Raw genomic sequence first — 25,467 nt, forward strand, 5'->3', positions numbered from 1 at the left:
ATAATAATAATAATAATAATAATAATAATAATAATATCCATATTATCCATATTTTACATTTGAGACTTAGGGGAACATGTACTAAGCAGTGATAAAAGTGGAGAAGCGAGCCAGTGGAGAAGATGCCCATGGCAACCAATCAGCATTGACGTAACATTTATAATTTGCATACTACAAAAGTATACAGAGCAGCTGATTGTTTGCCAGCAGCTGATTGTTTGCCATGGGCAGCTTCTCCACTGGCTCACTTCTCCACTTTTATCACTGCTTAGTACATGTCCCCCATAGGACCTAATTCAGATTGGATCGTAGTCTGAGTCCCTTTGGGGAGTGCGCTCGCACCGCGGGAGTCCAGTCAGATGCTAAAAGCATCTCAGGGGTGCTATCGCTTTTGTCTGATTGACAGGCAGAGGTGGTCGCGGGACGTGCCAACGGCATTAGAACGCGTGTCTGGAGCATTGCAGGAGCGGGCTGAGGCAGCTGCGTGACATCATATGCAGCTGCTGCAACTCGGAATGCAGCGGGTAGCCGCCTGCCAGCGCAGCTAGACTGCGCAGGCAGGGAGCTACTCGCCGGGTGGGCAGAGCCACACATGCGGGGCGGACTAGCCCTGAAACTGATCGTATATGTGCTAAATTTAGGACATCTACGATCAGATCTGAATTACCCCCATACTACACTGTGATATATCTGCCATTATCTCTCTTTTTTCCCATACTGGAGCATCACACAAATAAGAGGACATCAGGACTTTCAAGACTCCACATTGCAACCAACAAATTTAGACTTATAGGCCCTACACACTGGCCGATCCGCCGCCGAGATGCCCGACGGCGGATACGGCCGACGAGCGACCCGGCAGCAGGGGGGCAATGAAGTTTCTTCACTCCCCCCGTCACCCGGCTGCATTGAAGTGCAGGCAAATATGGACGAGATCGTCCATATTGGCCTGCATGTACAACCGACGGGGGACCAGCGATGAAAGAGTGCGGGGCCGCTCATCGTTGGAGCCTCCACACTGCACGATATGAACGGTATCAGTCATGTCGGCCAGTGTGTAGGGCCCTTTACAGATTGAGTAATATCAGACTTTCACTTAATGATGCTTCATTAAATTCTGTGTTGGGACCAAGCTGAGCGCAAAACGTCTGTATTGCTGAATATAACAGTGTGGCTGACATTCCCACCGGCTGGCTGGGTGCTGCTCCCTTTCCACAAGCTCAGAGCCGCCTGACATGACAGCGCAGTAATGCCTATATATATACGCTTTGGATGAGCAGTGTGACCAGTAGGGCTAGGGCGGGACACGCCCCCGGGGCCAGGGATCACTGTTTGGAAAGGGAGCGCAGTGGCAAACGCAGGATTTGCATGGGGGGGTTTCCAGAACTGGGCGGAGCCAATTACGGGGGTGGGGACTGAGGTGACCCAGTATATGCTGGGTCCGTAAAACTAGTGTGTTTGTGTGTGTGTGTGTATATATATATATATATATATATATCTATCTCTACACACATATATATATATATATATCTACACTCACATATATATATATATATATATATACATACACACACACATACATATACACGGATGGTCTTCAGTATGCCGGCGGTCGGGCTCCCGGCGACCAGCATACCGGCGCCGGGAGCCTGACCGCCGGCATACCGACACTTATTCTCCCTCGTGGGGGTCCACGACCCCCCTGGAGGGAGAATAGAATAGTGTGGCGAGCGCAGCGAGCCCGCAAGGGGCTCATTTGCGCTCGCCACACTGTTGGTAAGCCGGCGGCCGGCCTCCTGGTGCCGGGAGGCCAGCCGCCGGGAGATCGTAGTGAACCCATATACACATATACATAGCATATTAAACATGTATATATATATATATATATATATATATATATACACACACATACAGTACACATATATATACACATGTATATATATATATATATATATCTATCATATGTGTGTGTGTGTTTATATGTATGTATGTATGTATATACATGTGTATATATGTAGGCACATGGATATATATGTACTATAATTAAAATAAAGTAAACTTTTATTGCACTTGCAAGTGCCACCAGGAAGACAGCAGGCTGCAGAGGACGCTAGACAGTCATTAATAATACTCATGCAGCTATAAAAAAAATAAAAAATAAAAAATAAATATTTTTTTTTAGTGGAGGGGGGTTTCTGGGTACTCGGAAACCCCCCCTGGGTGCGCCACTGGGCTTCCCCCACCCGGATGACCCACGCGGTCACTGCCCCAGCCCAGTCTCCAGCGTAACTAACGGTAATACAGTCAGACAGTTAATCATGACAACACTTGGTGACGTGTACACCAACGCTAGAGTCACGTGGGAGGCACTTCACGTGATAATAAGAAGACCTAATGGGAGCTCATCCCTCCTGTCGTGGGCGTGGCTACTCGTTCTTTGTCTACGGTCATTGGCCTAGTGGTTGGTACAGGGCGTGGCTTTGCCCGAAACCCTGGACACCGCTGTTCCTGCTCTCGCTTGTTCTGTGACTGTCGGCGGATCATGCTGCTGCCTACAGTGGGGATTCGTCGGGAACTATGACTGCGAGAAACTCCGGGGATGGGGAGTGAGGATCGGCGGCCCCTCCGGGAACTATACAGGTAGGTACATACACCGCGCCGCCGGTACCGACCACGCCGGACAAGTATGGTAGCGCTGCTGACAGTGTCAGGCAGAGGCTGGTACAGGAAGCTGCCGCGGCGCTCACCCTGCATGGGTCGCCAGTGACCGTACTCTGCCGGCTGTGTGTGCCGGGGAGTAGGGGACACTGCCATACATATGCAGACACAGTTACCGTGCGGCACGCTGCTGTCATTAGAAGTCAGTAAAGTTCTAGCACTGGCAGGATGCACATAGCGTCCCGTGCTCAGCTCCTTGCGGCTCCCCTTATACCCTGAGCAGTGATGACACCTGAGGGGAGAGCAGCTGATCACAGGTGTGGAGACCTGGAGGGGGGAGGGGGCATTACCTGGGGCATGTGTGTGGGCAGGGGAGGGAGAGTTGCTGGGTGTCTTTCCTCAGGAGGAGGGGAAGGTTGGCTATACCTGTGTGGATGCACCAGCTGTACCCTGCTGCATGATGTAATTCCGGTGGAACTTGACAGCCAGTAACCTCCACAGGGGTGTGGATCATTAGATCGACCGTGTCTAGGTCGACATGTTCTAGGTCGACAGGTCAAAAGGTCGACATTAGTGGGGGGGGGGGGGGGGTTGTGTCGTTTTCTTCGTAGAGTGACTGGGAAGCCCAATTAGTGCACCGTGTCCCCTCGCATGGCTTGCTTCGCTCGCAATGCTTCGGGCAAGGTGACTTGCTTCACTCGGCACAGATTACCGTTCGAATCGTAGTCCATGTGGATCGTTAAGTATAAAAAAGTTAAAAAAAAAAACAAAAACTCATGTCGACCTAGCACATGTTGACCTATAGTGGTCGACCTAAACATTGTTGACCTAGACGCTGTCGATCTTCAGACCGGATCCCCCTCCACAGTTATGGACAATGTAACATGCTTCCTTTTTTAAAAGCATTTTTTAACTATTTCATAAGGTGATACATTCTTATTAACCGTTTCTTATATAGCGCACCATATTCTGTTGCGCTTTACAATTAGAACAACAGTAATAGAACAAAACTGGGCAAAGACAGACAGGTAGGAAGGCCCTGTTCACAAGCTTACTACAGTAGCTAGTTAGCAAGTAGCTGTATCCCCTGCTAGTTGTGCCGTATGTACAGTCTCTCTCCTTTTTTTTTTTTTTTTGTCTTAAACATGTCTGTAGCCATTTTATTTTAGTAGTTCCTGAAGTGCTAGCTGTGGCCTAAGTCTAAATTGTTAATCATAGTGGCCTTTCAGCATGAGAGAGGTGACTTTTTGTGCACTGTAACTAGAAACGAGTGCTGAGAAACAGGTTATGTCATAGAGGCACAAAGTTCCTGCTATGCAACATGTTTATGCTTTTGCTTCACCTGAAATTCATGGACTTTATTCTGTGTGGATAGAGCTGGGATAAAGGGACCGATTCAGACCCTTACACTGACGTGCAAAAATTGCTATGAAGCAATTTCTGCACATCTGCAGGTATGCGCATGTGCAAGGTCCTAAGTTTAAGACCTGGAGAGGGTGGGAACCGGGTGTCAACACTCCGGTTCAGGGGTGCGATCTGGACAACGAAGGCGTGTCCGGACCGTTGGAGGCGCAGTCTGCGGCAGTTGCGAGACGTCACACGCAGCTGTTGTAACCCTTAACATGGCAGGTAGCCGTCTGCCTTTGCAGCTAGGCTACGCAGGCAGAGGGCTACTCAAAACATGGAAAAGCATCTCCGCCGTTTTCTCACACATCTATGATCAAGTCTTATTTAGGACCAAAGGCAGTCAAGCCATTCTGCCATGGGGTGGTATTCATGTGACCGGCGGTCTGCTGACCGACAGTCACATGACCTCCTCCACCATCCCGCCGGCTCAGTATCCCGATGGTCGGCATGCCGACCAACAGGGACTATTTCCACTTGTGGGTGTCCACTTTCAGATCACAATGTTGGGTTGCACACCGGATTTGGGAACGGGTCCTTCCCGGGAGCGATCCAGTGTTGGACTCTTTCACATATGCCGGGTCAGTTTGCCTTTGCGGGGCAGGGACGGAGGCGACTTCAGAGTGGCTGCGCCTCCGTACTGGGAGATGAGATCATCTCCATGCTGGCTCTGCGGTGAACAGGTCCTGGGTCACATTGACCTGGCAACCCGTTCACACTGCACTTGACCCGGGAATAACTCTCTTCTTTATCCCAGGTTGAAATACCGGGTCAGGTGACCTGAGAATTCGGGACTAACCCCTTTCACACCGAACAGCGACCCGCATTGCCCCGGCAATAAACTGGGTCGATACCAAGTTATTTGTGCGGTGTGAAAGGTGTTTTACTCGGCTTCACTTTTTACACACAAACATTAAAGGTTTAGCTAATACAGATTTCTCTTACGTCCTAGAGGATGCTGGGGACTCCGTAAGGACCATGGGGTATAGACGGGCTCCGCAGGAGACATGGGCACCTAAAAGAACTTTCTAGTATGGTGTGCACTGGCTCCTCCCTCTATGCCCCTCCTCCAGACCTCAGTTAGATCTTGTGCCCAGAGGAGATAGGGTGCACCACAGGGGAGCTCTCCTGAGTTTTCTGTAAAAAGAATTTTGTTGGGTTTTTTATTTTCAGGGAGCACTGCTGGCAACAGACTCCCTGCATCGTGGGACTGAGGGGAGAGAAGCAGACCCACTTCTTAAGAGTTAAGGGCTCTGCTTCTTAGGCTACTGGACACCATTAGCTCCAGAGGGAGTCAGAACACAGGTCTCACCCTGGGGTTCGTCCCGGAGCTGCGCTGCCATCCTCCTCCACAGATGCCGGAAAAAAGAAGCCGGGTGAGTATGTCAGACATAAGAAGACATCAGGCGGCAGAAGACTTCAGATCTTCATGAGGTAAGCCATTGCTCACACACACACACACACACACACACACAGGGGGGGCGCCCTGGGCAGCAATAAACCTCGTTTTAGGCAAAAAAGTATGTAGTTAGGCTGCGGAGGCAGTAAACTACGGATACCCGCCATTTTTTTTTCAAATTAACGAGCGGGACCGATGCATGCCGCGTGAGAGGGGGCGGAGCTTGATCCCTCAGTACTAACCAGCGCCATTTTCTCCACAGAGGCTGCAGAGAACGCTGGCTCCTGGACTCTCCCCTGCTGAGCATCAGAGGGCTGAAAAAAAGAGAGGCGGGGCACATAATTAAGGCAAAGTGAGTGGGGAAATCTCTATATATATATATATATATATACTGGTTGTGACTTGAAGCTATTGTAGCTGCTGGCAAGGTTACACACGCATATGAAATTGTGGTAGACCTGTGTATTTGAACTTGTTATCCAAATCCCTGAATCATAAGGTCACATACCTATTTGAACTTGCGTTCAGGCCTATGCGTTTGAACTTGTTATTCAAGCACTTAACCATAAGGCTTAATCTAACTTTCACCTGTGTACCCCACCGGTGTGTGGTTTTTTCAAGTATCCAGAATACGTAATTGCCATTTTATTGATGCACTAACAGTATTTATCAAGCACTAGAGACATACCCCTGATGAAGTCTTAGAGTAAGACGAAACGCGTCGGGTTATTTGTTCATAAACATCAAATCTCCGAATTGTCAAAGGAGAAGGAGGAATCTATCAAAGTTATTTCAACTGGTCCTCTGTACTATATGGTGTTATCTGCAAGAAGAGATACTATACCGTTTTGTATCATTGCTTTTATGTTGTAATAAATTTTACATGGAACATGTTAAATGTGGTTTTATGCTCACAAATTAGGAGTAAATATCTTAGGGAGACTGCTGTTTTTCCCCGTTGAATATTGGGTGGAAAAACAACCCAAGTGCGCCCATTCCTCTATTGGCATATATATATATATATATATATATATATATATATATATATATATATATATATATATATATATATATACATACATACATACATACATACATACATACATACATACATACATACATACATACATACATACATACGTGCTATCTGGGTTTTTTTTCCCCTGGGTCAGTTGGCGCTGGTGTGTGCTGGCATACTCTCTCTCTGTCTCTCCAAAAGGCCTTCTTTAGGGAATTGTCCCCTTATAGTTATATCCCAGTGTGTGTGGGGTGTCGGCATGTCTGAAACGGAAGGCTTATCCAAAGAGGAGGTGGAACAGATGAGTGGTGTGTCTCAGTCGGTGGTGCTGACTCAGGATTGGATGGATATGTGGCATATGTTAAATGCTAGTGTAGCTTCACTGCATAAAAGACTGGACAAAGCAGAGTCGGAGTGCGTCGGCAGGTAATCAATCTATGGATTTTATACCGACTCACAGGACCCGTCGGGGTCTCAAACGTCCCTTCTCACAAATAAGGGACACAGATACCGACACAGACTCTGATTCCAGTGTCGACTGTGATGAAGCAAGATTGCACCTCAGGGTGACAAAAAGTATTCAGTGCATGATTATTGCAATAAAAGATGTGTTACATATCACTGATGAGCCCTCGGTGCCCGACACGAGGATACACATGTTTAAGGGAAAGAAACAAGTTATAAACTTTCCTCCTTCCCATGAAATTAATGAGTTATGTGAAAAAGCATGGGAAACTCCAGATAAGAAACTGCAGATTCCTAAAAGGGTTCTTATGGCGTACCCTTTCCCTACACAGGACAGGGTACGTTGGGAATCCTCTCCCACAGTGGACAAAGCCTTAACACGCCTTTCCAAGAAGGTGGCGCTACCGTCCCCTGACAGCGGCCCTCAAGGATCCTGCGGACCGCAGGCAAGAGACTACACTAAAGTCTATCTACACTCATACTGGTACTTTGCTTAGACCGGCAATTGCGTCGGCATGGGTATGTAGTGCAGTAGCAGCTTGGACGGATAGACTGTCAGCTGACCTTGATACCCTAGATAGGGATACAATTTTGTTAACATTAGCTCATATTAAGGACGCAGTCTTATATATGAGGGACGCTCAAAGAGACATTGGTTTACTGGGTTCAAGAGCCAATGCTATGGCTATTTCGGCAAGAAGAGCCTTATGGATCCGCCAATAGACGGGGGATGCAGACTCCAAAAGGCGTATGGAGGTTTTACCTTACAAAGGTGATGTATTGTTTGGGGACGGCCTCACGGACCTGATCTGTACAGCTACCGCGGGTAAGTCGACCTTTTTACCTTTTATTCCCCAACAGCAAAATAAACCTCCATAATATCAGATGCAGTCCTTTCGGTCGCATAGATCCAGAAGAAGTCGGGGCTCTTCTTTCCTCGCCAGAGGTAAGGGTAGAGGCAAGAGGACACCTACTGCGGCTGGTTCCCAAGAGCAAAAGTCCTCCCCGGCTTCCGCTAAGTCTACCGCATGACGCTGGGGCTCCCCTGCGGGAGTCCGCACAGGTGGGGGCACGCCTTCGGCTATTCAGCCAAGTCTGGGTTCAGTCAGACGTGGACCCTTGGGTGATAGAAATAGTCTCCCAGGGCTACAAGCTGGAATTCGAAGAGGTGCCCCCACGCTGATTTTTCAAGTCTGCCTTACCAGCTTCTACCCCAGAGCGGGAAGTAGTGCTAGCTGCAATTCAAATGCTGTGTCAACAGCGAGTGATTATCAGGGTTCCCCTGAGCCAACAGGGAAAAGGGTATTATTCAACCCTATTTGTGGTTCCGAAGCCGGATGGTTTGGTAAGGCCCATTTTAAACCTAAAATCCCGGAACCTGTACCTGAAAAGATTCAAATTCAAGATGGAATAGCTCCGAGCGGTGATAGCCTGCCTGGAAGGGGGGGATTTTATGGTGTCACTGGACATAAAGGATGCTTACCTTTCATGTCCCTATCCCTCTCATCAGGAGTACCTGAGATTCGCGGTACAGGATTGTCATCTGTTTCAGATGTTGCCGTTTGGGCTGTCCACGGCCTTGAGGATTTTCACCAAGATAATGGCGGAAATGATGGTGATCCTGCGCAAGCGAGGAGTCACAATTATCCCGTACTTGGATGATCTCCTGATAAAAGCGAGATCAAGAGAGCAATTACTGGAGAACGTGTCACTCTCTCAGAGAGTGCTTCAACAACATGGGTGGATTCTCAATCTACCAAAGTCACAGTTGGTTCCGACAACTCGACTACCGTTCCTAGGCATGATACTGGACACGGAACAAAAGAAAGTTTCCCTCCCGTTGGAAAAAGTCCAGGACCTCCAGATCATGGTCCGAGAACTACTAAAGCCGAAAAGAGTGTCAGCTCATCAATGCACTCGGGTTCTGGGGAAAATGATGGCAACTTACGAGGCCATTCCCTTCGGCAGGTTCCATGCAAGGACGTTTCAATGGGATCTTCTGGACAAATGGTCCGGGTCCCATCTACAATTACATCAAAAAATAACACTGTCCCCCAGGGCCAGGCTGTCTCTTCTATGGTGGCTACAAAGTGCTCACCTTCTAGAGGGTCGCAGGTTCTGCATTCAGGACTGGATCCTGGTAACCACGGACGCGAGCCTCCGATGATGGGGAGCAGTCACCCAAGGAAGAAATTTTCAGGGACTATGGTCAGACCAGGAGTCCTGTCTACACATCAACGTGTTGGAGCTAAGGGCCATATACAACGGCCTTCGACAAGCGGAGAATCTTCTTCGCAACCTACCGGTTCTGATTCAATCAGACAATGTCACAGCAGTAGCTCATGTGAACCGCCAAGGCGGGACAAGAAGCAGTCGCGATGGCGGAAGCCACCAGGATTCTTCGCTGGGCGGAAAATCACGTAAACGCTCTGTCAGCTGTCTTCATTCCGGGAGTGGACAACTGGGAAGCAGACTTCCTCAGCAGACACGATCTCCATCCAGGAGAGTGGGGACTTCATCAAGAAGTCTTTGCAGAGATAACGGGTCTCTGGGGAGTTCCTCAAATAGACATGATGGCGTCACGCCTCAACAAGAAGCTTTGGAGGTATTGTGCCAGGTCCCGGGACCCTCGGGCAATAGCAGTAGACGCTCTGGTAACGCCAGGGGTGTTCCAGTCGGTCTATGTGTTTCCTCCGCTTCCTCTCCTCACAAAATTGTTGAGGATCGTAAGACGAAAAAGAGTACAGACAATACTAATTTTTCCAGACTGGCCTCGAAGGGCCTGGTACTCAGATCTTCAGGAGATGCTCACAGAAGATCCTTGGCCTCTTCCTCTAAGAGAGGACCTGTTACAGCAGGGGCCCTGTCTGTTCCAAGACTTACCGCGGTTACGTTTGACGGCATGGCGGTTGAACGCCGGATCCTAGCGGAGAAGGGTATTCCGGAGGAGGTCATACCTACTCTAATAAAGGCTAGGAAGGAGTTGATGTCAAAACATTATCACCGTATCTGGCGGAAATATGTCTCTTGGTGTGAAACCAAGAATGCTCCTACGGAAGATTTCCATCTGGGTCGTTTTCTCCACTTCCTACAGACAGGAGTGGATATGGGCCTAACTTTTACTGTTAAAGTACAGATTTCGGCTTTGTCAATATTCTTTCAGAAGGAATTGGCTTTTCTTCCAGAAGTCCAGACTTTTGTAAAAGGAGTACTGCACATCCAGCCTCCTTTTGTGCCCCCAGTGGCACCATGGGACCTGAACGTGGTGTTGCAGTTCCTTAAATCACACTGATTTGAACCCCTTAAAACGGTTTTCTCACCTGGAAGGTGGTCATGTTGTTAGCCTTGGCATCTGCGAGGCGTGTGTCAGAATTGGCGGCCTTGTCTTACAAGAGCCCTTACTTTATTTTTCATGTGGATAGAGCGGAATTGAGGACTCGTCCTCAATTTTTACCCAAGGTGGTGTCTTCATTTCATATGAACCAACCTATAGTGGTGCCTGTGGCTACGAGTGACTTGGAGGATTCCATGTCCCTGGATGTAGTCAGGGCCTTAAAAATGTATGTAGCCAGGACGGCTAGAATTAGGAAAACAGATGCATTGTTTGTCCTGTATGCTGCCAACAAGATTGGCGCGCCTGCTTCGAAGCAGACTATTGCTCGCTGGATCTGTAACACGATTCAGCAGGCTTATGTTACGTCTGGATTGCCGTTACCGCATTCAGTAAAGGCCTATTCCACTAGGAAGGTTGGCTCTTCTTGGGCGGCTGCCTGGGGCGTCTCGGCATTACAGCTTTGCCGAGCAGCAACTTGGTCGGGGTCAAAAACTTTTGCTAAATTCTACAAGTTTGATACCCTGGCTGATGAGGACCTAGCATTTGCTCAGTCGGTACTGCAGAGTCATCTGCACTCTCCCGCCTGATTGGGAGCTTTGGTATAAACCCCATGGTCCTTACGGAGTCCCCAGCATCCTCTAGAACGTAAGAGAAAATAAGATTTTAAACCTACCGGTAAATCTTTTTCTCCTAGTCCGTAGAGGATGCTGGGCGCTCGTCCCAGTGCGGAAAATCTGCAAGACTTGTATATAGTTATTGCTTACATAAGGGTTATGTCACAGTTAGAATCGGTCTTGGACCGATACTGTTGTTTGTTCATACTGTTAACTGGTTAGGTGTATTCCAGGTTATATGGTATGATTGGTGTGGGCTGGTATGAATCTTGCCCTTAGATTGACAAAATCTTTTCCTCGTATTGTCCATCTCCTCTGTTCCTATTGTTCTCTAACTGAGGTCTGGATGAGGGGCATAAAGGGAGGAGCCAGTGCACACCATACTAGAAAGTTCATTTAGGTGCCCATGTCTCCTGCGGAGCCCGTCTATACCCCATGGTCCTTACGGAGTCCCCAGCATCCTCTACGGACTAGGAGAAAAAGATTTACCGGTAGGTTTAAAATCTTATTTTTTAAGAATTCACTCTGAGCAAATAGAAAAGTCTGCTTATACCACTTGCAGACCGAAACTGGGCTTCTACCATGCTTTTTACCGGATTATTGAACACTGGTTTGAGACCCAGGTCTTAGCTCCTATACCCCTTTCACCCTGCATCTTGGTCCTGGGTTATTCCTGGGTCGACACATTTCACATTAAAACCGTGTCTTCCCTGCATTCCACTGTAGATCAGGTCAAACTATTTTACTCTGGGATCCCATCAGACAATGAAAATTATTACAGGACGCCAGTAAGTTACCGCAGAATGGCCACTGCACTGCACAGTAGCATTGCGGAGGCGCAAAACAGGAGCGAAGTGGGCGCTAATGCAATCATTTAATTTCTCTAACGTCCTAAGTGGATGCTGGGACTCCGTAAGGACCATGGGGAACAGCGGCTCCGCAGGAGACTGGGCACAAAAGTAAAAGCTTGAACTAGCTGGTGTGCACTGGCTCCTCCCCCCATGACCCTCCTCCAAGCCTCAGTTAGATTCTTGTGCCCGAACGAGAAGGGTGCATGCTAGGTGGCTCTCCTGAGCTGCTTAGAGTAAAAGTTTATTTTAGGTTTTTTATTTTCAGTGAGTCCTGCTGGCAACAGGCTCACTGCATCGTGGGACTAAGGGGAGAAGAAGCGAACTCACCTGCGTGCAGAGTGGATTGGGCTTCTTAGGCTACTGGACATTAGCTCCAGAGGGACGATCACAGGTTCAGCCTGGATGGGTCCCGGAGCCGCGCCGCCGGCCCCCTTACAGAGCCAGAAGAACGAAGAGGTCCGGTGAAATCGGCGGCAGAAGACGTTCCTGTCTTCAACTAAGGTAGCGCACAGCACTGCAGCTGTGCGCCATTGCTCTCAGCACACTTCACACTCCGGTCACTGAGGGTGCAGGGCGCTGGGGGGGAGCGCCCTGAGATGCAATAAAAACTGAAATACCTTAGGATGGCAAAAGAAATACATCACATATAGCTCCTGGGCTATATGGATGTATTTAACCCCTGCCAGTTTTCCAGAAAAAAGCGGGAGATAAGGCCGTCGTGAAGGGGCGGAGCCTATCTCCTCAGCACACAAGCGCCATTTTCCCTCACAGTTCCGCTGGAAGGACGGCTCCCTGACTCTCCCCTGAGAGAGAGGGGGGGCACTATTGGCAGCTAAATTATAAACAGCAGCTATAAAAGGGAGTAACACTTATATAAGGTTATCCATATATATATATATATATATATATATATATATATATATATATATATATATATATATATATATATATATATATATATATATATATATATATATATATATATATATATATATATATATCTCTATCGATCGCGCTCTGGTGTGTGCTGGCAAACTCTCCCTCTGTCTCCCCAAAGGGCTAGTGGAGTCCTGTCCTCTATCAGAGCATTCCCTGTGTGTGTGCTAGGTGTCGGTACGATTGTGTCGACATGTATGAGGAGGAAAATGATGTGGAAGCAGAGCAATTGCCTGTGTTAGTGATGTCACCCCCTAGGGAGTCGACACCTGACTGGATGGTTGTATTTAAAGAACTACGTGACAATGTCAGCACTTTACAAAAAACTGTTGACGACATGAGACAGCCGACAAATCAATTAGTGCCTGTCCAGGCGTCTCAGACACCGTCAGGGGCGATAAAACGCCCGTTACCTCAGTGGATCGACACAGACCCAGACACAGATACTGAGTCCAGTGTCGACGGTGAGGAGACAAACGTAATGTCCAGTAGGGCCACACGTTACATGATCACGGCAATGAAGGAGGCATTGAACATTTCTGACACTACAAGTACCACAAAGAAGGGTATTATGTGGGGAGTAAAAAAACTACCAGTAGCTTTTCCTGAGTCAGATGAATTAAATGAGGTGTGTGATAAAGCGTGGGTTTCCCCCGATAAAGTGCTAATTTCTAATAAATTATTGGCACTATACCCTTTCCCGCCAGAGGTTAGGGCGCGTTGGGAAACACCCCCTAGAGTAGATAAAGCGCTCACACGTTTATCTAAACAAGTAGCGTTACCGTCTCCTGATACGGCCGCCCTCAAAGAACCAGCGGATAGAAGGCTGGAAAATATCCTGAAGGGTATATACACACATACTGGTGTTATACTGCGACCAGCAATCGCCTCAGCCTGGATGTGCAGTGCTGGAGTGGCGTGGTCGGATTCCCTGACTGAAAATATTGATACCCTGGATAGGGACAGTATATTACTAACTATAGAGCATTTGAAGGATGCATTACTATATATGCGTGATGCACAGAGGGATATTTGCACCCTGGCATCAAGAGTGAGTGCTATGTCCATTTCTGCCAGAAGAGCGTTATGGACGCGACAGTGGTCAGGGGATGCGGATTCCAAACGACATATGGAAGTATTGCCGTATAAAGGGGAGGAGTTATTTGGGGCCGGTCTATCGGACCTGGTGGCAACGGCCGGAAAGTCCACCTTTTTACCCCAGGTCACCTCTCAGCAGAAAAAGACACCGTCTTTTCAAACTCAGTCCTTTCGTTCCCATAAGTACAAGCGGGCAAAAGGCCACTCATTTCTGCCCCGGGGCAGAGGAAGAGGAAAAAGACTGCACCAGGCAGCCTCTTCCCAGGAGCAGAAGCCCTCCTCTGCTTCTGCCAAGTCTTCAGCATGACGCTGGGGCTTTACAAGCGGACTCGGACACGGTGGGGGCCCGTCTCAAAAATTTCAACGCGCAGTGGGCTCACTCGCAAGTGGACCCCTGGATTCTGCAGGTAGTATCACAGGGGTACAAACTGGAATTCGAGACGTCTCCCCCTCGCCGGTTCCTGAAGTCTGCTCTACCAAAGTCTCCCTCCGACAGGGAGGCAGTTTTGGAAGCCATTCACAAGCTGTATTCCCAGCAGGTGATAATCAAGGTACCTCTCCTACAACAGGGAAAGGGGTATTATTCCACGCTGTTTGTGGTACCGAAGCCGGACGGCTCGGTGAGACCAATTTTAAATCTAAAATCCTTGAACACTTACATAAAGAGGTTCAAATTCAAGATGGAGTCACTCAGAGCAGTGATAGCAAACCTGGAAGAAGGGGACTATATGGTGTCTCTGGACATCAAAGATGCTTATCTCCACGTCGAATCTACCCTTCTCACCAAGGATACCTCAGGTTTGTAGTACAAAACTGTCATTATCAGTTTCAGACGCTGCCGTTTGGGTTGTCCACGGCACCTCGGGTCTTTACCAAGGTAATGGCCGAAATGATGATTCTTCTTCGAAGAAAAGGCGTTTTAATTATCCCTTACTTGGACGATCTCCTGATAAGGGCAAGGTCCAGGGAACAGTTAGAAGTCGGAGTAGCACTATCTCAGTTAGTGTTACGTCAGCACGGGTGGATTCTAAATATTCCAAAATCGCAGCTGATTCCAACAACACGTCTCCTGTTCCTAAGAATGATTCTGGACACAGTCCAGAAAAAGGTGTTTCTCCCAGAGGAGAAGGCCAGGGAGTTATCCGAGCTAGTCAGGAATCTCATAAAACCAGGCCAGGTGTCAGTGCATCAGTGCACGAGGGTCCTGGGAAAAATGGTGGCTTCTTACGAAGCGATTCCATTCAGAAGGTTCCATGCAAGAACGTTTCAGTGGGATCTTCTGGACAAATGGTCCGGATCGCATCTTCAGATGCATCAGCGGATAACCCTGTCGCCAAGGACAAGGGTGTCTCTTCTGTGGTGGCTGCAGAGTGCTCATCTACTAGAGGGCCGCAGATTCGGCATTCAGGATTGGATCCTGGTGACCACGGATGCCAGCCTGAGAGGCTGGGGAGCAGTCACACAGGGACGAAATTTCCAGGGCTTGTGGTCAAGCATGGAAACATCTCTTCATATAAACATTCTGGAACTAAGGGCCATTTACAATGCCCTAAGTCAAGCAAAACCCCTGCTTCAGGGTCAGGCGGTATTGATCCAATCGGACAACATCACGTCAGTCGCCCACGTAAACACAGGGCGGCACGAGAAGCAGGAGGGCGTTGGCAGAAGCTGCAAGGATTCTTCGCTGGGCGGAGAATCATGTGATAGCACTGTCAGCAGTGTTCATTCCGAGAGTGGACAACTGGGAAGCGGACTTCCTCAGCAGACACGACCTTCACCGGGGGAGTGGGGACTTCATCCAGAAGTCTTCCAAGAGATGGTAAACCGTTGGGAAAAACCAAAGGTGGACATGATGGCGTCCCGTCTCAACAAAAAACTAGACAGATATTGCGCCAGGTCAAGGGACCCTCAGGCAATAGCGGTGGACGCTCTGGTAACACCATGGGTGTACCAGTCAGTGTATGTGTTCCCTCCTCTGCCTCTCATACCAAAAGTACTGAGAATCATAAAAAGGAGAGGAGTAAGAACTATACTCGTGGTTCCGGATTGGCCAAGAAGGACTTGGTACCCGGAACTTCAAGAGATGCTCACGGAGGAACCGTGGCCTCTACCTCTAAGAAAGGACCTGCTCCAGCAGGGGCCTTGTCTGTTCCAAGACTTACCGCGGCTGCGTTCGACGGCATGGCGGTTGAACGCCGGATCCTGAAGGAAAAAGGCATTCCAGAAGAAGTCATCCCTACCCTGATAAAGGCCAGGAAGGATGTAACTGCAAAACATTATCACCGCATTTGGCGAAAATATGTTGCGTGGTGTGAGGCCAAAGAGGCCCCTACAGAGGAATTTCAACTGGGTCGCTTCCTACATTTCCTGCAAACAGGACTGTCTATGGGCCTAAAATTAGGGTCCATTAAGGTTCAAATTTCGGCCCTGTCGATTTTCTTCCAAAAAGAACTGGCTTCAGTGCCTGAAGTCCAGACGTTTGTCAAAGGGGTACTGCATATACAGCCTCCTTTTGTGCCCCCGGTGGCACCTTGGGATCTCAATGTGGTTTTGGGGTTCCTAAAATCACATTGGTTTGAACCACTCACCACTGTGGAATTAAAATATCTCACATGGAAGGTGGTAATGCTGTTAGCCCTGGCTTCAGCCAGGCGTGTCTCAGAATTGGCGGCTTTATCTTATAAAAGCCCTTACCTGATTTTTCACACGGATAGGGCAGAATTGAGGACTCGTCCTCAATTTCTCCCAAAGGTGGTTTCAGCGTTTCACGTGAACCAGCCTATTGTGGTGCCTGCGGCTACTAGGGACTTGGAGGACTCCAAGTTACTGGACGTAGTCAGGGCCCTGAAAATATATATTTCCAGGACGGCTGGAGTCAGGAAATCTGACTCGCTGTTTATCCTGTATGCACCCAACAAGCTGGGTGCTCCTGCTTCTAAGCAGACGATTGCTCGTTGGATTTGTAGTACAATTCAGCTTGCACATTCTGTGGCAGGCCTGCCACAGCCAAAATCTGTAAAAGCCCATTCCACAAGGAAGGTGGGCTCATCTTGGGCGGCTGCCCGAGGGGTCTCGGCTTTACAACTTTGCCGAGCAGCTACTTGGTCAGGGGCAAACACGTTTGCTAAATTCTACAAATTTGATACCCTGGCTGAGGAGGACCTGGAGTTCTCTCATTCGGTGCTGCAGAGGTCATCCGCACTCTCCCGCCCATTTGGGAGCTTTGGTATAATCCCCATGGTCCTTACGGAGTCCCAGCATCCACTTAGGACGTTAGAGAAAATAAGAATTTACTTACCGATAATTCTATTTCTCATAGTCCGTAGTGGATGCTGGGCGCCCATCCCAAGTGCGGATTGTCTGCAATACTTGTATATAGTTATTGTTACAAAATTCGGGTTATTATTGTTGTGAGCCATCTTTTCAGAGGCTCCTTCGTTTATCATACTGTTAACTGGGTTCAGATCACAGGTTGTACGGTGTGATTGGTGTGGCTGGTATGAGTCTTACCCGGGATTCAAGATCCTTCCTTATTATGTACGCTCGTCCGGGCACAGTATCCTAACTGAGGCTTGGAGGAGGGTCATGGGGGGAGGAGCCAGTGCACACCAGCTAGTTCAAGCTTTTACTTTTGTGCCCAGTCTCCTGCGGAGCCGCTGTTCCCCATGGTCCTTACGGAGTCCCAGCATCCACTACGGACTATGAGAAATAGAATTATCGGTAAGTAAATTCTTATTTTTTTACACAATTGCTGGGACAAGCTCCTTTTTTAGAGCTCTGTCCCTGCATGTGTTTTTTAATATATTCATGTGCATGTGAAGTTTATACCTGCTGTGAAGGCTTTGGGGGTCAGTGGGTTGCAGAGGGTGACAGGGAGGCAGAGAGTCAGTGGGGAATCTGGGGAGACAGTGAATGATAGGGGAAGGCAGCTGGTGACTAGGGAGAGGCAGTAGGAGGCATAGGATGATGGGGAGGCAGAAGGTGGCATGGCAGACAGTGGGCAATAGGCTAGCCGAGGGTGACGGAGGGATGGCAGGGATGTGCAGATGGTGGCAGTGGGAGAGAGGTTGAAGCAGAGGGTGATGAGGTTGGCAGTGGAGTACAGAGGATAACGGGGAGGCATAGATTGTCAGGGGGATGGTAGTGGGTGATAGGGAAGCAGCGGGTAGTTGCAAATGGTAGGGGGTGGCAGAGGGTGATTATGGAGAGGCAGTGGGTGTTTAATGAGTTATTCCCTGTTCCCACTCCACATCGTATACTGGGTGTTCCCCCTCTATCCACAGACACATCCCACAAAGTCTGTCAGTGCTCCCCTCCTGTATCCTCAGCTTCCCAGAACACAAGCGCCCCCCCCCCCCCCCCCCCAGTGTTGTCTGCAGATGTGCCCCCCCCCCCCCTCCAGTGATGCACCTTACGTACAAAAGGTTGTTCACAGACTCCAAATCCTCCTCTGAGCTTGACTCTGGTCTGCCACTGGCTGCCTGTTTCATCTGCAAATTTCCTACAACTCAGAGGCCTGAGGATCCGATAGCGCTCTTGCTGCCAGCCGTGTGTCCCTTGTGGATATCTGCATGTAGATGAAGGAGCTAGGAGTGCAGCCTGCTGGTGGCTGCTGGGGAGGCAGAGCACTGGGGTGGGGGCAGAGCTACCTGATGACTCCTCGGATCTCTCAGTCAGTGATTTGAATACTCGAAGCGGTATATTTACTAAAGCTTCTAAAACAGAGAATTGGTGATGTTGCCTATAGCAACCAATCAGATCCTGTTTATAATTTTATAAAAGGCAATAGGGAAATGAAAGACAGCATCTGATTGGTTGCTGTGGGCAATTCTCTGTTTTAGAAGCTTTAGTAAATTTACCCCTAAATAAGACAATTCAGTTGATTTTTCGGTCATTTTGGCTAAGAGATCTGAGGAGTCATCAGCCTGACAGTCAGCAAAATGGAGTCGCAACCCACAGTTTGAGAACTGCTGCTGTAGACACTCCCTTGAGGTGGGCCTTCAGACACACAGCCAAACAGTAGCTTTGAAAAGTAAACCAAGTCACATTATTCACGCCGCAGGCTACCATGGTCAGTCCCAGGATTATCCTTGGTAGCGACCTGGGTAGAAGCCCTGTCAATTTGCACCTGGGTATATACCCTTTCACCAACAGATAGAACCCGGGTATGCCTTGCAGTAGCCCAAGTTTTTCGCTCAGTATGAAAGGGGTATCGATGGTATTGGGGGGAGATTTATCAAAGCTTGGAGAGAGGTCAACCAATCAGCTTCCAACTGTCATTTTGTAAACACACCCTGTAACATGAGCTGATTGGTTAGTACTTTATCTTTTTCCATTCTTTGAGAAATCTCCCCCTTAGTGCCTAATTTTGAACCAAGAAATAATGACCTAATTTTATTTTTATATTTCAATTCATGGCTAGTGTATATAGTCCAATAATCCTTCATTTAACTTAGAAATTCACTTGACTCCTAATTCCCACATTTAAATGCACAAAATACTGTGCTACAAAAACTGTATGAATTTGCTTTGACTTGTTATCTCTGTCCAAAGTTGTCCATATCTAAAGATTATCTTTTTAACCATCCAACTAGCTGGCCGATTGGAAGAAAAATTGGTTCATATGGGAGCAAATGAGTATTGACCATTTGCTCTCAAATGCTGGAAAACTTCTGTAGCCGGTCATTCATGTAACTTGGCTAAGTTAGATGGATTTAAACATCCATTTCCATCAATTTTCCAGTGTTTGGGAGCAAATGGGTTATTGTCATTTGCTCACATATTATCCAGATTTTCATTCCAACCAGCCAACTAATTGGATGGTTAGAAATGTAATCTTCAGTTGTATGGGCCAGCTTTAGTCATGTAATGGACAGTTCAGTTATTCACTGCATGCCTTATTTCTTATGCTGACAGGGATTCGGTATGATATACTGATGGATGGGATGCCAGCGGTCATAATACAAACAGCTGCATCCCAGCCATCAAAATCCCGACAGCCCCCCAGAAAGTACCCTAACTCCCCCCTGCCTACTATCCTCACCCTCCCTTGTGGGTGCCTAACCCTAACCTCCCCACTTCCTAACCATCCCCTTCCCTGCACCCTAACCCTCCTTCTAATGCCAAAACCTAACCTCCCACCCCCCGCGGCAGAATGTGAGCGTGTTCCGCTAAGAACGTTTGGATTCCAGGCCTCTGTGTTTTAACACTAGGATTCTGAGCTCCATTGGGATTGTGTTGGCGGCATTATGCCTCCGTTCGGGATTCCGGTATCGGTATTTCGACCGCCGGGATCTCGTTCATCTGCATTTTAACTACATCCCGTTGGCAGATGTGGTCACTTGCTGACCAATAATAATAATAATTGTGTGGCACAGGTGATTTTGTAATAAATTTATGGAGGTTTGCAGTAATTTTGTTTGTCACATAGTAGAGATACACACACACACACACACACACACACACACACACACACACACACACACACACACACACACACACACACACACACACACACACACACACACACACACACACACACACACACACACACACCCCCCCCCCCCCCCCTCACTGACTCGTCACTAATTCTCTTACTTCCTGATATGTTAGGAAGCCAAAATTTAACATAGGTATTCTATATGTGGGAAATCAGCGTTATTAGAATTTTAATAAACCTCCCCTTAAGGGATGAAAGGGGGGTTGACATAATGTCATTGCCGATGCGTGGCTTGTGTTGTGTGAACGATAACGCCCAAACAGACAAGGTGGATTGTATCTCCAGTGTGTAGAATATAATAAACTACAAAAATGGTCCTATCACTTTTTACAGTATCTGCTACGGGTGCTCCTCAGGTAACGCCAAGAACCATGGATTAATACTTACATTAAGACGTCTCAAATTTACATCTCTATAGATTTACTAAATTGTTAACATATTTATATTTACAGCCGTGAAAATCAGAAACTCCCGTGGGTAGAACAGCTAGTGGTGTATATAGGTGCACAAGCTTGTGTGTACAGCCATAGCCAAAAGTTTTGAAAATGACACACACATTAATTTTCACAAAGTCTGCTGCCTCAGCTTTTATGGTGGCAATCTGCACATACTCCAGAATGTCATGAAGAGTGATCAGATGAATTGCTACTAATTGCAAAGTCCCTCTTTGCCATGACAATGAACGTAATTCCCCAAATATGTCCACTGCATTTCAGCCCTGCCACAATAGGACCAGCTGACATCTTGTCAGTGATTATCTCGTTAACACAGGTGAGAGTGTCGACGCGGACAAGGCTGGAGATCATGGTCATGCTGATTGAGTTACAATAACAGATTGGAAACTTTAAAAGGAGGGTGGTGCTTGAAATCATTGTTCTTCCTCTGTTAACCATGGTTACCTGCAAGGAAACACATGCAGTCATCATTACTTTGGACAAAAAGGGCTTTACAGGCAAGTATATTGCTGCTAGTAAGATAGCACCTAAATCAACCATTGATTGGCTCATCAAGAACTAGAACTAGAAGGAAAGAGGTTCAGTAATTGTGAAGAAGGCTTCAGGGTGCCCAAGAATTTCCAGCAAGTGCCAGAACAGTCTCCTAAAGTAGATACAGCTGTGGGATAGGGGCACCAACAGCGCAGAGCTTGCTCAGGAATGCCAGCAGGCAGGTGTGAGTGTATCTGCACGCACAATGAGGCTAAGACTTCTAGAGGATGGCCTAGTGTCAAGAAGGGCAGCAAAGAAGCCGCTTCTCTCCAGGAAAAACATCAGGGACAGACTGATATTTTGCAAAAGGTACAGGGATGGGACTGCTGAGGACTAGGGTAAAGTCATTTTTTCTCTGAAGAATCCCCCTTCCAGATTGTTTGGGGCATCTGGAAATTGCTTGTCTGGAGAAGGAAAGGTGAGTGCTAACATCAGTCCTGTTTCATGCCCGCATTAAAGCATCCTGAGACCATTCATGTGTGGGGTTGCTTCTCTGCCAAGGACGTGGGCTCACTCTCACAATTTTAAGACTTGGAAAATGGGGGTGAGTCCTCCTACTTGGCGCTGGTCCTGTATATGTATTATACCTAATTTCTCTTGCGTCCTAGAGGATACTGGGGTTCCATTTAGTACCATGGGGTATAGACTGGTCCACTAGGAGCCATGGGCACTTCAAGAATTTGATAGTGTGGGCTGGCTCCTCCCTCTATGCCCCTCGTACCAGACTCAGTTTAGAAAATGTGCCCGGTGGAGCCGGTAACGCTTATGGAAGCTCCTGAATTTATTTCTCTGTTTGTTATTTTCAGGCAGGTCTGGATGGCACCAGCCAGCCTCCTTCGTGGGACTTCACCCCTAACAGAGACAGAAGAAAGAAGAGTGGTGAGTACTAAGTCAGCGTCCTGGTTAGCGGGTCGCCGGCCATTATGGCGGCATGAGGGTATGGAGACACATGGCTTCTCACTGAGGCGGATTGCGTCTCCAGACTCTGTACACAACTGTGTCTCAGTACACTGTACACTGTACCCACACTGGCAAACAAAGCTTTAAAACGGTTCTGTCTCCATTTTAAGCACAAATTACCTCAGCCAGTATAAAAAAAGCGGGAAGAACGCATGCCACTGAAGGGTCGGGGCTTCATTATGAGAGGATCCAGCAGCTCACCAGCGCCATTTTCCCTCTGCAGGGGACACAGACGCTGACTGACAGGGACATGCAGCTCCTCCAGTGTGACTCCAGATTACCTCAGCGGTACCAGGGGATCATAGCAGGGGGGGGAAGGGGAGCGATTATTGGTGTACTAAGTCCCCAATCTGGGTACTTAGTCTGCGACCCGGCTATGCTTGGCATTAGCAATAAGGGTTCGGTGTGCTGGCTCCAACTACCTCTGCGTCTCCCTGGAAGGGCTCTTTGTGGGTTAATTGTGCTTTTAACCTTTCCTGTGTGTGTGTGTGTGCTGTCACATTTACATTGTCAGGCAAAGAGTTTTTCATGTACGGCAGAGTGTTGTTCTTCCCCAGGGAGCTCACTACTATGTACTCAGTGTAGTGCACCTTCTCAGGCTAGCAGGGCTGACCCAGCATGGCTGGATTCCCTCAAAGGAATGATTTCCAATATTTCTAATAAATTGTCCCGCAATGAGAAAGAGACGCAATAATTAAGACAGTCTGTGGATGAGATTATGACAGAGACTCGGTCCCCAAACAAGCATCTCAGTCCCTTGCCATTTGTCCACAAAAGTGAACTCTGGTCAATATCCTGCAGTCTGACTCTGATGCTGAGGGGTCAGACATGGAGGAGGGGGATTCAGAGGGGGGGGGGGGGACGCTGCTCTGTCACAGGGAATAGAGGCTCTTATAGAAGCTATCAGACGTACTGCAAATACCTGATCAAGTGTCAGAGGAGTGTGAGGAATCTTATTTTAATGCGAAAAAGAAATCCTCAGTCACTTTTTTTTCCTGTGTCAAAGGAATTGAATACCCTGTTTGAAGAACTTAATACTGCTAAGAAATTTCAGATCCCTAAAAGGTTAATCTCGCCTTTTCCTCCTGAGGAAAGGAAAAAATGGGAAAATCAACCGATAGTGGATGCATCAGTATCCAGGCTGTCACGGAAAATTGTGTTGCCTGTCCCTGGTGCATTCTCCCTGAAAGACACGGCTGACTGCAAGATTGAGACTACACTCAAATCCTTGTACACGGCTGCTGTGGTGGTCCAGAGACCCACTATAGCATGTGCGTGGATTACTAAAGCCATTTCTAATTGAGGGGTTGGATTCCTTATCTAGGGGGAAGATTGTTTTACTCCAGCAACATATACAGGACTCTGCGAACTTTATGGTGGAAGCCATAAAAGAAGTGGGTTTGCTTAATGCACGCACCACGGCTACGGCAGTGTCAGCACGCAGGGGCTTATGGTTACTCCAGTGGACTCTGGATGCAGACTCCAGGAAAGGTGTGGAAGGCCTACCATTCATAGGAGATGCCTTATTTGGAGACGGACTAGACAAATGGATCTCCAAAGGTACTGCGGGTAAGTCTACATATCTATCTTCTGCAGCTCCCCCAACTAGGAAGACCTACTCTACAGTCCTTTCGGACTGCCTAGTTTAAGGCGCTAGAGATAAACCACGCAAACCAGCAACTGCCGGTTCACAGGAACCGATCCAGCTCTGTTTCCCGCAAAACCTTCAGCATGACGGTGGACCGCGATGCCTGGAAGACTGTCAGGTGGGAGCCTGAATAAAAAATTTCAGTCACATCTGGACAACATCATGCCAGGATTTCTGGGTCATAGATCTTATTTCCCAGGGGTACAGACTGGAGTTTCAGGAACTCCCACCTCACAGATTCTTCAAATCAGGCTTACCAGTTTCCCCATATCTAAAATCATTGAACCCGTACTTATGATTGTTCAAGATGGAGTCTTTGAGAGTGGTGATCTCAGGCTTGTAGGAGGGGAAATTCCTAGTGTCTCTGGATATCAAGGATGCGTACCTTCACATTCCGATCTGGCCGCCTCACCAGGCTTATCTACGGTTTGCACTGCAGGACTGTCACTACCAGTTCCAGGCCCTACCTTTTGGTCTCTCCACAACACCAAGCAGCAGGGAGTGAACATAATTCCGTACCTGGACGATCTTCTGATAAAGGCTCCGTCCAGGGGGAGGTTGTTGAACAGCATTGGCCTCACAACCCAACTACTCCTGGATCACGGCTGTATAATGAACCTTCCGAAATCTCACTTGGAGCCAACTCGGAGGCTCCCATTTCTGGGAATGATTCTGGACACAGTCGCAGAAAGTTTTTCTTCCATTGGAAAAGGCATTGGTAATCCAGTTGATGGTTTGGGATGTCCTTAAAACCAACCCGGATATCGGTACATCTATGCATTTGCCTTCTGGGGAAAATGGTGGCCTCTTACGAGGCGCTTCAGTATGAAAGGTTTCATGCACGACCCAGCTCTATCTGTTGGACAAATGGTCCGGATCACATCTTCACATGCACCAGCGGATCCGTCTGTCGCCAAAGGCCAGGATCTCCCTTCTGTGGTGGCTACAGACTTTTCACCTGATCGAGGGCAGACTGTTCGGGATTCAAAAGTATATTCTGCTAACCACGGACGTAAGCCTCAGAGGTTGGGGAGCAGTCACCCAGGGCGTGCAATTTCAAGGAAGATGGTAGTCAGGAAGTCATCCTTCCAATCAACATTCTAGAACTCAGGGCTATATACAACGCCCTTCTGCAGGCCTCATATCAAAAATGGTGGCCTCTTATGAGGCACTTCAATATGGATGGTTTCACGCAAGACCCTTCCAGCTCGATCTGTTGGACAAATGGTCCGGATCACATCTTCACATGCACCAGCGGATCCGTCTGTCGCCAAAGGCCAGGATCTCCCTTCTGTGGTGGCTACAGACTTTTCACCTGATCGAGGGCAGACTGTTCGGGATTCAAAAGTATATTCTGCTAACCACGGACGTAAGCCTCAGAGGTTGGGGAGCAGTCACCCAGGGCGTGCAATTTCAAGGAAGATGGTAGTCAGGAAGTCATCCTTCCAATCAACATTCTGGAACTCAGGGCTATATACAACGCCCTTCTGCAGGCCTCATATCAAAAATGGTGGCCTCTTATGAGGCACTTCAATATGGATGGTTTCACGCAAGACCCTTCCAGCTCGATCTGTTGGACAAATGGTCTGGATCGCAT

The 25,467-nt window shown here is 48.1% G+C and overlaps 1 protein-coding gene across 2 annotated transcripts in view; it reads left to right on the forward strand.

Moving 5' to 3' along the window:
- Positions 1 to 2,355: 2,355 nt before the first annotated feature.
- The window catches only part of RFFL (ring finger and FYVE like domain containing E3 ubiquitin protein ligase), a 226,003-nt gene continuing 202,891 nt past the window's right edge, over positions 2,356 to 25,467 (forward strand). The window contains exons 1-2 of one of the 2 annotated variants that reach the window (XM_063953833.1): positions 2,356 to 2,640; positions 5,724 to 5,813. The gene's annotated coding sequence lies outside the window, so the exon portion shown is untranslated. The remainder of the gene's footprint in view (positions 2,641 to 5,723; positions 5,814 to 25,467) is intronic. The other variant, XM_063953832.1, reaches the window with a different exon arrangement.

Source organism: Pseudophryne corroboree, chromosome 2 (assembly GCF_028390025.1).
Source record: "Pseudophryne corroboree isolate aPseCor3 chromosome 2, aPseCor3.hap2, whole genome shotgun sequence".
NCBI lineage: Eukaryota > Metazoa > Chordata > Amphibia > Anura > Myobatrachidae > Pseudophryne > Pseudophryne corroboree.